Below are 15313 nucleotides of genomic sequence, written 5' to 3' on the forward strand. Positions count from 1 at the left end.
ATTATTATACTCACTTTGGAAACATCCTCAGACGCCAGGAGGTTCAGAGTGTGTGCACCACACCTCTGGTGTTTAGGCAGGCTAACCTCGGCTTCGTCAGCCTGGTCCAGGGCCTCCTCCATAGATATGACCTGAGGCTCGTCAGCCAGCTCTTCGTCAGGCTTGTCCTCGCCAGGTTGTATGACGACGTCCTCTTGTGCAAAGTGGACAAATGCACTCACATAGTTTGTGCCATTGTCTGTGGTCGTGCAGAGAATCTTGCTGCTGATGCTGAAGTCCTCATGCAGCTTGCTCAAGGACCTCGCCAAGTACTCGGCTGTCTGGCTCTCCTTCACCTCCTTCATGCCCAAGACTGCAGTCCTCCTCTCCAGGGTGGCCTTGTCCAACCACGAGACTGTGGAGCCTATGAAGGCCCGGTTGTGGCTCGACCAGCTGTCGGCAGTGGTGGCCAGGTAGTCCTGCTTGGACATGATCTGGGTGAGCTCATTTTTGGCCCTGGCGCTCATAAGCTTGATGTTGTCGCCAAGCTTTTTCCTGGACGGCAGCTTGAACTGAGGGTTCAGGTAGTTGAGGAAGGCCCTGAGCGCCTCTGACTCTGTTGTTATGGTGGGCAGCATGTCGCGGATAATCCACTGAAACATAAAAAAGATGTGTGAGTATTTGAAGTTAAATTTTTGTTATAAATAATTTTTATTTATTAAAGTTAATTAATTCATTAAATTATTTTCATACTAAAACAGTAGAACTTTTATAAGTAAAACTTACCTTATAAAATAGGTCAAGGGCCTTCTGCTGGTCAAACCTCTCAGCCATAGCCTCCTCAATACAGCCCTGCCTGAAGCTTTTGGCATCCCGACCACCACCAGAAGCAGAGCGGCCACATTTGCTGCTGCCATCTAAGGCTGCTTTTAAGGTAGGACTATCTAAAGGGTGCTTGGTGGCATAATGCTTCTTTAAGTTGCTGTTGGTGTCATTCTGAAGCTTCAGCCTCGCAGTGCAATTTTTCTTGGCGCAGAGGGCAAACCCGGCGTCCCTGCCGACACCACACTTGAAGAAGGGCTTGAGAACGTCCCAGTCTCTGTAGAGGTCCCTTTCCCTCCTGGAACCGTGACCTCCTTCGGCTTGCTCGGCCTCGGTGTCGGCAATGTCCATGTCCTCGGCTCGACTTGTGCCAGGCATCAGCTCCGGACTCGAAAACTCTGGCAGTTGGATATCGCTGGCGTCAGATTCACTCTCAGCGAGGCCGCTTGGGTTCAAGGACCTTGGTGTGTCAGACTGAGCACTTGGGTTTCTCGACCTCGGTGTGGATGTCACGTACTTATCCATTGTCAGCGGTGAGTGTGATGTGAGTAGAGTAGTCTAGCCTCCTTGGGTGTCCTCTCCAGAGTGTTGTCAGTGCAACGGTTGAAGAATGTCTGACTATTGTAGCACTGTTTAACTAAATCGTAACTTACGGGACGCGGTGACAAGAAAGTCTGCAGACTGTGCAGATTTGTAAACACTAAACAAGCTCTCTGATTGGCTGCTGCAGTCACCGGCGCATGCGCGGTGGCTGCGCGTCACTAACAAGCGCTCTGATTGGCTGGCAGCCAGCTGTGGTCACAACATGACGAGTCTGTGTGGTACAGATAAAGCAACGAGTTAAACACCACGAGTATATTTCCAAGTTCAAAGAAGGGCAGTCCAGGCAGTACTACTAGTCTTTGTTTCGCATTACTACACACAGTCACACAGGCTTGCATATCGAGCACATTTCGAGCAGTGGTCATTTGAGACACACACACACACACACACTTACACGCCCATACTGAAATAGAAGTAGAGAGAAGCGATAAAGTAAAACACAATGCTAATGTTCAAAGGCGTCTCTAGTTGTTACAGAAACATAGGCGTCACCACATCTGTATGCCGCGGAAAAGTTGAAAACCAATGTTTGGTCGTCTTCGTTTTTTCGATTTTTTTTCCCGGGATACGGAGGTTCGGATTCGCGAAAAAAAAAGACGTTCCGAACCCGGAAGTCTGAATCTTTTTTTACGTCGGTCCGAATCCGAACCTCCGAACCCAAATCCGGGATTTTGCCGGTCCGAACAAATCCGCGGATAAAGGTTCGCGAACATTTGTTCGGAACGCCCACCTCTACATTTATCTATAATATTTTTTTCATATTTTCATTTTTTCTTTCCTGCGTATATTCACATATTCGTTCCAAAGTTTTATATGCGTTTGTCGTTTGGATGTTTTTTTTTTTTTTTCATCTTTTCCAGGCTTTGTCTCTTCTATCTTTAGCCTCACTGCACCTTTTGTTATACCAACAATTTATATAAATCTCTTTTTGCTTCTTCTTTGGTACATATTTATCAATTCCTTCCATGTACTTTTCTTTAAATATGTTCCATTTATCTTCCATCTTTATTTCCTCTTTGGAAAATTTATCCCAGTTTGCGTTTTGGATTTTTTTTTTTCTAAGTTGTACAAAATCCGTTTTGTTGTAGGCTACATTGACCTTTCTTCTCTATGGTTTTCATTCCTCCTCACGTCGTTTTATTTCTTTTAGTTCAAACTCTATTCGTATGTGGTCACTCTTCCCAATTGGTGTCTTATACTCCATTTTGTTCACGATATCAGGTTCAGAAGTAAATATTAAGTCTAGTTTCGACGGTTCCTCATTGTTTCTATATCTAGCATTTTCCTTAACCAATTGTGTTAAGATATATTCGATGGTGAAATCCAGTAGAATGTTGTGTGTGTGCGCGTGTATTCATTCACTTGGTCTTTGGATCACGTGTTAGACTCGTGATCGACAGCTATTTCCCTCCTGGAAGAGAGCTCAGAGCTCGTAGGTCCGATCTATGGGTAATGCTATGACCTTGCACACACACACACACCCAACTCCCCGCCCACGAGAGTCAGAGTAACGACCCGAAGCGCAGCGGTACCGAAATAATTTCAGCCCTGGGCAGGATTCAAACCATGAGCGTGTGTGTGTGTGTGTGTGTGTGTGTGTGTGTGTGTGTGTGTGTGTGTGTGTGTGTGTGTGTGTGTGTGTGTGTGTGTGTGTGTGTGTGTGATTCACCTTGGTCTTTGGATCACGTGTTGGACTTGTGATCGACAGCTATTTCCCACCCGGAAGAGAGCTCAGAGCTCGTATGACCGATCTATGGGTAATGCTTTGACCTTACACGCACACACACACCCAACTCCCCGCCCACGAGAGTCGGAGTAACGACTCGAAGCGCAGCGATACTGAAATAATTTTAGCCCTGGGCAGGATTCGAACCAGGTACCACCGGCACCACCATACTGGCAGTCTGGCACTCTACCAACCGCGCCACCGAGTCGTGTGTGTGTGTGTGTGTGTGTGTGTGTGTGTGTGTGTGTGTGTGTGTGTGTGTGTGTGTGTGTGTGTGTGTGTGTGTGTGTGTGTGTGTGTGTGTGTGTGTGTGTGTGTATTTACCTAGTTGTATCTTACGGGGAGGGGAGCTATGCTCGTGGTGCTCCGTCTCTGTATCTCGCAGTATCTAAATTGTTCTTAAACCCGTGTATGGTTTTTGCACGCCCTATCATTTCGTCCAGTTTGTTCCAAATATCCATCATTCTGTGGGGAAAATTGTTCTTTTTCAGGTCTCTTCTATAACTATCCTTTTTGAGTTTTTTTTTTCATGTCCTCTTGTATTTCTCGTATCCCATTTTAGTGAGTCTTCTCTATCAAGGACTTCTGTACCTCTCATGATTCTATAGATGGTTAACAAGACTCCTCTTTCTCTTCTTTATTCTAGGGTCGGTAACTCTAGTTTTGACAGTCTCTCTTCGTATGACAGTTCTAAAAGTGTAGGGGGCATCTTCGTAGTTGCTCTTTGGATTATTTCAATGTTCTTTATGTATTTTTTTTAGTACTGGGCGACCATAGCGTCGCTGCGTATTACAGTCTTGGCCTTATCATTGTGACTGGTATTTTCTTCACCATTTCTTTGTCCAAGTAAGTAAATGCCACTTTTACTGACCTCAGTAAGTTGTAGGTTTCTCCGACAATTTTGTTTACCTGTTTATCAGGGGACATGTCTTTTGTGATGATTACTCCCAGGTCTTTTTCAAATACCACTTTCTTTACATTCTTTTCACGGATTTTATATTGTCCTGCTATCCTGTTTTTATTTTTTCCAGATTCCATTATATTACATTTCCTGGTGTTGAAGTCCACTTCCCACTATGAAAACTACGGTTTAACATTTCAGAATTACATTTGAGAACTTACCGGTCACCTTTGTTTTAACCAGCGTAGATTCTCAAAAATGTAGATACTTTAGAAATTCGAATTTTGAAGGCCTTCTGAACATGAAGACGTGACCCCTTGGTTAGAGGTTTCCAAAAAAGAAGTCCTTCTTCGTCCTGAGCTCAGGGTAATCTGACTGTTTCGACGTTAGTGCGCACAGTATTCCAAGAGTTCGAAAAGAGCTCAGAAGGCCACGGGTTAATATTTACCTTAAGTAATTTCTCAAAGTAAATTCCCGATTTATTAAACCAAAATAGTTACATAGATTTAATAAACAAAATAAAGAGGAGGAGAATTTAATCGTATCTTATTTAAAGTTACGATAGGCGTGGTTCGAAGCAAGGTAAAACGAATACTACAAGGTACGTTAGCGGGGGCGGGGGGGAGCCAGAAAACCTCTCCACTGCGCAGGTAGATGATGACGTCAACGTAAATATCGAGACCAGGGTTCCGCGGGTCGAGAGCTGTCAGTCACTCACACACCAGTGTGTGGAGCGAAGCTCCATCTTCTGATTAAAGTGGTAGCTAAGGCAGACAAATAACATATAAAAATGCCAACAGTTTGTATAGTGCAGAAGTGCAATGCCGTTAGACTGAAAGGTGATAAAAATATACATTTCTTTTCACTACCCAAAGATAAAAAACTTAGAAAGAAATGGATTGAATTATGTGGCACACACAATACTCGGTCATCTGGATATGTATACAGCCGTCATTTTGAAAGTAACTATTTATTAGCAATATTTCCTGAATTTTTCATTCAATTGCAAATAAACAGACTAAAGAATCCGGTTAAAACATAACTGAGCTTGGTGGAGATAAAGATCTACATACAAAATCTACACTTGACATGTCATCCCATCTACTAACTCGTCATATTAATATAATCCACCTAATGTGAAAGCATGGAAAACATTTTATAACTTTACTGGCGGTCATATCTCAAATACTGATAATTTGAGGATAAGAAAATTATACTGATTAATTTCACTATTGTGAACACCATAGTGTAATTTTAAAGTCTACCATTCATACAGATGGTTTTCTTTAAAGTTTACATTTTCTTTCACCTCTCACTCTCCCCCTCTGCATTTCCTATGACGTCACGGTGGAGGTGCGCGGAGGGGGGATGCTCAATGTACCTTATAGTATTCGTTTTACCTTAGTTCGAAGTTTCAGGAAAGGCTCCTGAATCGAAGAAAATAACACTTTGAGGGAAAGTTTCCCGAACTAAGGTAAACATTAAGATTCCCAATAACAATTACCACACCACTTCTGACTCCATTCCTTTTTCTTTTTTTTTCAGATCTCTCTGCAGCGACTCACAGTCTATTTCAGCTAGTGCTCACTTTTTTCAACAATTTTGCGTCCTCAGCAAAGAGGTTCACGTAACTGTCTACTCCCTCATCCATGTCATTCACGTGAATAACAAACATTATTGGAGCCAGTACCAATCCCTGTGGAACTCCATTAGTCATCTCTTCTTAAGTAGAACCTTTATCTCTGAGCACTACTCTCAATTTTCTTTCATGCAGGAAATCCTCCATCCATTCCAGTAGTTTACCTTGTACCCCTACTACGGTTTTCAGTTTTCTTAATAGTTTTTATCTATGTGACATTTTATCAGAAGCTTTTTGTAGATCTAGGAAAGTGCAATCAGCCCATCCGTCTCTTTCCTGTATCATATCTAATAGTCTTGAGTAAAAGCAGATCAGATTTGTGGCACATGACCTTCCCTCTCTGAATCCAAACTGTCTCGGGTGTAGTATGTTGTTCTCTTCCAGATGTTTTGTCCATCTACAGTATTTCTTATAACTTTTTCACAAATGTTGGCTACTTTACTTGTAAAGGAGACCGGTCTGTAATTTATTGGGTCTTCCTTGTTTCCCCCTTTATATATTGGTATGATATTGGCATTTTTCCAGTCTTCTGATATATTTTCCTTCTTTGAGTGAACAGCTTATTACCTTATATATTTTGTCTATCCGTGCCGTGCGATTTCCTGACATCAAGGTTCATTGTTTGATCCATTATTTCTTTTCTTGTTACAATTATTTCTCTCATGGGTAGGGATCTCACATCACTCCTTTTATTCCAATGCTGTATATTTTCTCTAGTGAACACAGATTTGAAGTGTTTGTTCATTATTTCAGCCATTTCTATTCCTTCTGTGTATTCTATATTCCCTTAGCGCAATTTTACTATTTCCTGTTTGTTTTTAGTTTACTGTTCAATTATCTATAGAATAATTTTGGTTGGTCCTTACACTTTTCTATTGTGTCTTTTTCATATTTTCTTTTTCCTCCATACGTACTTCTACATATTCATTCCTTAGATTGATATATATTTGCCACTTTCCAGTATTTTTTTTTCCATCTTATTCAAGCTTTATCTCTTCCATATTTCGCCGCACTGCACCTTTTGTTAAACCAGCACTTAGTATACATTTTTTTCTGTTTTTGTCTTGGTGTGTGTGTGTGTGTGTGTGTGTGTGTGTGTGTGTGTGTGTGTGTGTGTGTGATTCACCTTGGTCTTTGGATCACGTGTTGGACTTGTGATCGACAGCTATTTCCCACCCGGAAGAGAGCTCAGAGCTCGTATGACCGATCTATGGGTAATGCTTTGACCTTACACGCACACACACACCCAACTCCCCGCCCACGAGAGTCGGAGTAACGACTCGAAGCGCAGCGATACTGAAATAATTTTAGCCCTGGGCAGGATTCGAACCAGGTACCACCGGCACCACCATACTGGCAGTCTGGCACTCTACCAACCGCGCCACCGAGTCGTGTGTGTGTGTGTGTGTGTGTGTGTGTGTGTGTGTGTGTGTGTGTGTGTGTGTGTGTGTGTGTGTGTGTGTGTGTGTGTGTGTGTGTGTGTGTGTGTGTGTGTGTGTGTGTGTGTGTGTGTGTGTGTATTTACCTAGTTGTATCTTACGGGGAGGGGAGCTATGCTCGTGGTGCTCCGTCTCTGTATCTCGCAGTATCTAAATTGTTCTTAAACCCGTGTATGGTTTTTGCACGCCCTATCATTTCGTCCAGTTTGTTCCAAATATCCATCATTCTGTGGGGAAAATTGTTCTTTTTCAGGTCTCTTCTATAACTATCCTTTTTGAGTTTTTTTTTTCATGTCCTCTTGTATTTCTCGTATCCCATTTTAGTGAGTCTTCTCTATCAAGGACTTCTGTACCTCTCATGATTCTATAGATGGTTAACAAGACTCCTCTTTCTCTTCTTTATTCTAGGGTCGGTAACTCTAGTTTTGACAGTCTCTCTTCGTATGACAGTTCTAAAAGTGTAGGGGGCATCTTCGTAGTTGCTCTTTGGATTATTTCAATGTTCTTTATGTATTTTTTTTAGTACTGGGCGACCATAGCGTCGCTGCGTATTACAGTCTTGGCCTTATCATTGTGACTGGTATTTTCTTCACCATTTCTTTGTCCAAGTAAGTAAATGCCACTTTTACTGACCTCAGTAAGTTGTAGGTTTCTCCGACAATTTTGTTTACCTGTTTATCAGGGGACATGTCTTTTGTGATGATTACTCCCAGGTCTTTTTCAAATACCACTTTCTTTACATTCTTTTCACGGATTTTATATTGTCCTGCTATCCTGTTTTTATTTTTTCCAGATTCCATTATATTACATTTCCTGGTGTTGAAGTCCACTTCCCACTATGAAAACTACGGTTTAACATTTCAGAATTACATTTGAGAACTTACCGGTCACCTTTGTTTTAACCAGCGTAGATTCTCAAAAATGTAGATACTTTAGAAATTCGAATTTTGAAGGCCTTCTGAACATGAAGACGTGATCCCTTGGTTAGAGGTTTCCAAAAAAGAAGTCCTTCTTCGTCCTGAGCTCAGGGTAATCTGACTGTTTCGACGTTAGTGCGCACAGTATTCCAAGAGTTCGAAAAGAGCTCAGAAGGCCACGGGTTAATATTTACCTTAAGTAATTTCTCAAAGTAAATTCCCGATTTATTAAACCAAAATAGTTACATAGATTTAATAAACAAAATAAAGAGGAGGAGAATTTAATCGTATCTTATTTAAAGTTACGATAGGCGTGGTTCGAAGCAAGGTAAAACGAATACTACAAGGTACGTTAGCGGGGGCGGGGGGGAGCCAGAAAACCTCTCCACTGCGCAGGTAGATGATGACGTCAACGTAAATATCGAGACCAGGGTTCCGCGGGTCGAGAGCTGTCAGTCACTCACACACCAGTGTGTGGAGCGAAGCTCCATCTTCTGATTAAAGTGGTAGCTAAGGCAGACAAATAACATATAAAAATGCCAACAGTTTGTATAGTGCAGAAGTGCAATGCCGTTAGACTGAAAGGTGATAAAAATATACATTTCTTTTCACTACCCAAAGATAAAAAACTTAGAAAGAAATGGATTGAATTATGTGGCACACACAATACTCGGTCATCTGGATATGTATACAGCCGTCATTTTGAAAGTAACTATTTATTAGCAATATTTCCTGAATTTTTCATTCAATTGCAAATAAACAGACTAAAGAATCCGGTTAAAACATAACTGAGCTTGGTGGAGATAAAGATCTACATACAAAATCTACACTTGACATGTCATCCCATCTACTAACTCGTCATATTAATATAATCCACCTAATGTGAAAGCATGGAAAACATTTTATAACTTTACTGGCGGTCATATCTCAAATACTGATAATTTGAGGATAAGAAAATTATACTGATTAATTTCACTATTGTGAACACCATAGTGTAATTTTAAAGTCTACCATTCATACAGATGGTTTTCTTTAAAGTTTACATTTTCTTTCACCTCTCACTCTCCCCCTCTGCATTTCCTATGACGTCACGGTGGAGGTGCGCGGAGGGGGGATGCTCAATGTACCTTATAGTATTCGTTTTACCTTAGTTCGAAGTTTCAGGAAAGGCTCCTGAATCGAAGAAAATAACACTTTGAGGGAAAGTTTCCCGAACTAAGGTAAACATTAAGATTCCCAATAACAATTACCACACCACTTCTGACTCCATTCCTTTTTCTTTTTTTTTCAGATCTCTCTGCAGCGACTCACAGTCTATTTCAGCTAGTGCTCACTTTTTTCAACAATTTTGCGTCCTCAGCAAAGAGGTTCACGTAACTGTCTACTCCCTCATCCATGTCATTCACGTGAATAACAAACATTATTGGAGCCAGTACCAATCCCTGTGGAACTCCATTAGTCATCTCTTCTTAAGTAGAACCTTTATCTCTGAGCACTACTCTCAATTTTCTTTCATGCAGGAAATCCTCCATCCATTCCAGTAGTTTACCTTGTACCCCTACTACGGTTTTCAGTTTTCTTAATAGTTTTTATCTATGTGACATTTTATCAGAAGCTTTTTGTAGATCTAGGAAAGTGCAATCAGCCCATCCGTCTCTTTCCTGTATCATATCTAATAGTCTTGAGTAAAAGCAGATCAGATTTGTGGCACATGACCTTCCCTCTCTGAATCCAAACTGTCTCGGGTGTAGTATGTTGTTCTCTTCCAGATGTTTTGTCCATCTACAGTATTTCTTATAACTTTTTCACAAATGTTGGCTACTTTACTTGTAAAGGAGACCGGTCTGTAATTTATTGGGTCTTCCTTGTTTCCCCCTTTATATATTGGTATGATATTGGCATTTTTCCAGTCTTCTGATATATTTTCCTTCTTTGAGTGAACAGCTTATTACCTTATATATTTTGTCTATCCGTGCCGTGCGATTTCCTGACATCAAGGTTCATTGTTTGATCCATTATTTCTTTTCTTGTTACAATTATTTCTCTCATGGGTAGGGATCTCACATCACTCCTTTTATTCCAATGCTGTATATTTTCTCTAGTGAACACAGATTTGAAGTGTTTGTTCATTATTTCAGCCATTTCTATTCCTTCTGTGTATTCTATATTCCCTTAGCGCAATTTTACTATTTCCTGTTTGTTTTTAGTTTACTGTTCAATTATCTATAGAATAATTTTGGTTGGTCCTTACACTTTTCTATTGTGTCTTTTTCATATTTTCTTTTTCCTCCATGCGTACTTCTACATATTCATTCCTTAGATTGATATATATTTGCCACTTTCCAGTATTTTTTTTTCCATCTTATTCAAGCTTTATCTCTTCCATATTTCGCCGCACTGCACCTTTTGTTAAACCAGCACTTAGTATACATTTTTTTCTGTTTTTGTCTTGGTGTGTGTGTGTGTGTGTGTGTGTGTGTGTGTGTGTGTGTGTGTGTGTGTGTGTGTGTGTGTGTGTGTGTGTGTGTGTGTGTGTGTGTGTGTGTGTGTGTGTGTGTGTGATTCACCATTGTCTTGCGTCACGTGTTGGACTCGTGATCGACAGCTATTTCCCACCCGGAAGAGAGTTCAGAGCTCATATATGACCGATCTGTGGGTAATGCTGTGACCTTACACGCACACACACACCCAACTCCCCACCCACGAGAGTTGGAATAACGACTTGGAGCTCAGTGATATTGAAACTATTTCAGCCCTGGGCGGCATTCGAATTCGGACTACCGTAGTGGCAGCCAGGAACTCTACCACTTCGCTGTCGAGTCTGTTCAGTATTGGAGGTCAGGACTCGAACTTGGACTGGTGCAGTGCCTGGTTCACACCCTGGCCCACTGCGCCACGGAGCGACGCATTGTGTGTGTATTTACCTTGTATTTATCTAGTTGTATTATACGGAAAGGGGAGCTATGCTCATAGTGACCCCGTCTTTGTATCTCTCAGCATTTAGTTTGTTATTAAATTCTTGTATGTTTTTACACACACTATAGTTCGTTGAATTTGTTTGTGTGGAAAACTATAGTTTCAGATCTCTTCTAAAACTATTCTTTTGAGTTTATTTTCATATCCTCTTGTTTTTCTTTCATCCCACTTTAATACGTCTTCTTTGTCCAAGGCCTTCCATGTATTTCATGATTCTGTAAATGGCTAATAGATCTCCTCCTTCTCTTCTTTGTCCCAGAGTTGGTAGTTCTAGTCTGGACAATCTTTGTTCGTATGTCAATTTTGAAAATGTTGGGGCCATCTTTGTCATCGCTCTTTGGGTTCTTTCTAATTTATATATATACATATATATATATATATATATATATATATATATATATATATATATATATATATATTGTGCTGGGTGTCCATAGTGTCGCAGCGTACTCCAGTCTTGGTCTTATCAGTGTGACTAATATATATATATATATATTTTTCACCATTTCTTCATCCAAGTAATGTGTGTATTTACCTAGTTGTATTATTCGGGAAGGGAGCTATGCTCGTAGTAACTCGTCTTTGTATCTCTCAGTATCTAGTTTGTTCTCAAATTCTTGTATAGTTTTTGCACACACTGTTGCCTCATCCAATTTGTTCCAGACATCCACCACTGTGTGGTAAACTATTCTTTTTCAGATCTCTTCTATAACTATCCTTTTTAACTTTCTTTTCATGTCCTTGACGTGGCGCTGGTCAAAATCAGACTGGCCGTCACGCAACTTGAGCTAGGCCTATATACTCGCCGTAGTTAGCAAGACGTCTCGGCCAGCTCCAGCCAGCAGGCAATCAGAAACTCGGGAAAGCTCTCCGGGGACCTTCGCTGCGCCGCCAGCCTCCTTTAAAAGGACGGCGTCTTGCCGAGACAACAGTAAGATACATACACACACCTCTCACGAACATAGCCACGACCCACGCACAAACATATACACTTACTTGTTCTTTGACTAAAATTCGCTTCCTTTCTAACTTTCTCTTATATTACATCTTCTCATTTTAGTTTACCTCCCACTAAAGATTTTTCCGTTTTTCCACCTTTCTCTACTACTACGCCTCCTACCATTTTCTGAACTTTTGGTGATTGTAATCCCGGCGTCGGCGCCACCGTCCGAGTTCCCTGTCCATTTCTCCCGAGCCACGACCACCAACAGCCCCTGATCGCTCGCTTAATCGCCTGGTGGCAGTAGCCCTCTATATACACTTGTAGTGACGTGATGCATCCTACGACCCGTCACACACCGATCAAAGAAATCTTCGGAACTAGCCTTTCCAAGTCCCTGTAGTTGGCAAGCGTAGTTCGCAAGGGTGTCCCTGCCAGCCAGCGGTCAGCCAATCAGGAACTTGGAAAGCTCCTCACGTTCCCGCCAGCCTCCCTTAAAAGGTCGGCGTTTCGCCGAGATGGGCAGAACAATACCGACCAGCACATACAACAACATCTCCTCGTCCAATCTTCTAGCCGTCCCATCGAGCCTCGCCGTCATCATCTGCTACCGCCTCGCTGACGTTAGGCTCCATGTCCAGCTACAACCATAAGCTCCACTAAGCTGTGGCCTTAGCCCGAGCTTCACCTATATTTCTCATGTGACACTTCTAGTGTCGCACCTTGTGGCTAATTACCAAAAGAAAGAGATTAGATATTTTGTGTTGATTTTCATTTGTCCTGCCGTTGTTCCGAACTAAAACTACTACCTTTTCATTTTCTTACAGACATTCTCCCCCTCCCACAAAAACCGATCCCGCGCAAGCGGGTGGTCTTACCTAGGAAATAAAAAATCAGAGTTCTCTCCAGCGAGTCTCCTGTGGCACTTCGCTCACAGCCCACGACACTTAAAGAGGCTTTCACTCCGGACTTTCCTTCTACGAGTCCTCGTCCGTGATTTCCGAGCCTAGTATTCATTCAATCTTGTGTGCCTTAGTGTTATTGTGAGTTTCATTTCCCTGGCTTGTCCGGCCGAACCTAACCACAATATCCTCTTGTTTTTCTTTTATCTCACTTTAATAAATATTCTCTTTCAAGGACTTCCATTCCTTTCATAATTCTGTAAATGGCCAGTAGATCTCTCTCTCTTCTTTGTTCCAGGGTTGATAGTTCCAGTTTGGACATGTTTGTGTGGCATTTTAAAAAGTGTTGGTGCCATCTTTGTTATTATTTTGTTATTGTTTTTTTTTTTATGGATCTTTTTAATTTCTTTATCTTTTTTTGCGCTGGGTATCCATAGTGTCGCAGTGTACTCCAATCTTGGGCTTCTCAGTGTAACTATTATTTTTTTTCTTTACCATTACCTCATCCAAATAGTCAAAGGCTACCTTTATTGTTCTTAGGAAATTGAAGGTTTCTCCGACTATTTTGTTAATACAGTATGCTTGTCTGGTGACAAGTCTTTGTAATTACTCCTAGGTTCCGAGCTAACTTTATTTTACTTCCTTTGTACCAATTTTATATTGCCCTGATATTCTATTTTTACTTTTTTGTGTGTAGGGGTATTATATTCTATATAATATCATGTTATGTATTTCATATAAAATACATGCGTTCGTGATTCACCTATCATGGTATATTACTAAATTATATTGAAATATTAACTAGCAGATTTGTGCTAAGATGAATGTACAATGTAAACAATACGTTCGGAATTAGTTTTACAAATTTAATTGGCAAGTAAGTCAAGTTTTAGATTTCATGATAAGTCTGAGGAGGTTAGATGATATTATCATTTTATATTTATATAAGATAATTTCACATTTAAAAGGTGTAAATGGAATGAGTACTACGCCTATTTTTGAAAACTTATAATAATAAATCCATAATAGGATAGTCACGTTAAAAGTGTAACAGTTACAGTTACAGTGTTAAGTGTAGAGAAAGAGTTAACCCAAACAACCAAAGATTACCCACCCTAAAAAACGTCTTTTTGATGATTTGGATAAAGTACTCGGTATAAATTGAAGAATGTAAGAGTCCAATGCCGTGAGCCCGAGTTCGAGGCTGGGACTGCAATGGCTGGATTTGGTTGTATGTAAGATAAAGATCTTACTGTCACTACTAGTGGTTTATTCCGTAGATGATAGTATTTACTTCTGTGTATAATAATAATTCAAAATTTAAGTTAAGGGATACATCAGGTATCTTAATCCAGCACTCGCCAACACTGGGTGTATGCATTTGATTTGGATTTTGGTATTGTGTGTGCAGATTAATGGAATAGTATATGTTTTGAAAAGTAAATACAATATCATATTGTATTTACTTTTCAAAACATATACTATTCCATTAATGTACCACAATTATTAAGTGCTTTGTAAATTAAAATTTTTACAGGTGCCCACCTACACAATATAAATGTAGCAATAGAAAATTAAATAATTTTGTAAATTAGATAAATGTTCAGTTGTGAACACGGACAAGATATAGCGTTGGAAAATTAATTATTGATTTTGTAAATCATAATGTATCAACGTAATATGCAATTTTCTTGGCGGAAATAAAAAACAAACAAAAAATTGCTAAAACAGATTTCGTAAGTAACGAAGTTGCACTAGATGAATGGTACGCCATGTTTGTTATAATAGATGCTGACGTCGAAGAAATGAAAGGATAATAAATTCATCTAACCTAACGTGTATAAAGCAAATCGGTACCTACAATTTAAGGTCATCCAGATCGTCATCGTCGTCACGGATGTTGGCGGCCTGTTCTATCACTTTCTGATTGCGGGGTATATAGGTTTTTCATAGTTTGAAGGAATGCATGGATTTCAGCTTCATAGCATTCCTTCTAGAATATATACCTCGCTAGGTACTGGCGGAAGTACCGAGGGCATACACCAGGTCTCAACTAGACAGGGCAAACAACACTTGACAAACGACAAGATGGCGTCCGGATCCTATGCTAGCAACTTCGTTTTTAGTATATTTGCTTGTAACAAGGTATTTTTTTTTTATTGCCACCAAGAACATCACATATTACGTTCATATATAATTTACCAAATTAATATTTAATTTTCTAACTCTATATCATGTCCATGTACACAACTGAACAAATACCGTAAATTGTAATACATCAATGTACTATAAGTTTTTTTGGTGGAAATCAATAACAAAAAAGTTGCTAAAACCTATTTACTAATGAACGAAATCTAGGCAGTTGAATGATACGCCATAACATGTTTGTTTTGATAGATGCCGAGGTTGAAGAAATGAAGGATGATAAATTTGTCTACTCCAACCTAACCTACATAACCTAACCTGTAT

The 15313-nt window shown here is 40.3% G+C and overlaps 1 protein-coding gene across 7 annotated transcripts in view; it reads left to right on the forward strand.

The window, feature by feature from the left end:
• The first annotated feature begins 13296 nt into the window (after window positions 1-13296).
• The window catches only part of LOC143033812 (protein AAR2 homolog), a 77736-nt gene continuing 75719 nt past the window's right edge, over window positions 13297-15313 (forward strand). For 2 of the 7 annotated variants that reach the window (XM_076199308.1, XM_076199315.1), the window contains exon 1: window positions 13659-13721. The gene's annotated coding sequence lies outside the window, so the exon portion shown is untranslated. Of the gene's footprint in view, window positions 13316-13374; window positions 13395-13658; window positions 13760-13901; window positions 14080-15313 lie in introns of those variants that run through there. The other 5 variants (XM_076199314.1, XM_076199313.1, XM_076199311.1 and 2 more) reach the window with 5 other exon arrangements.

This window comes from Oratosquilla oratoria, chromosome 16 (genome assembly GCF_046742065.1).
Source record: "Oratosquilla oratoria isolate Oo_2021 chromosome 16, ASM4674206v1, whole genome shotgun sequence".
NCBI lineage: Eukaryota > Metazoa > Arthropoda > Malacostraca > Stomatopoda > Squillidae > Oratosquilla > Oratosquilla oratoria.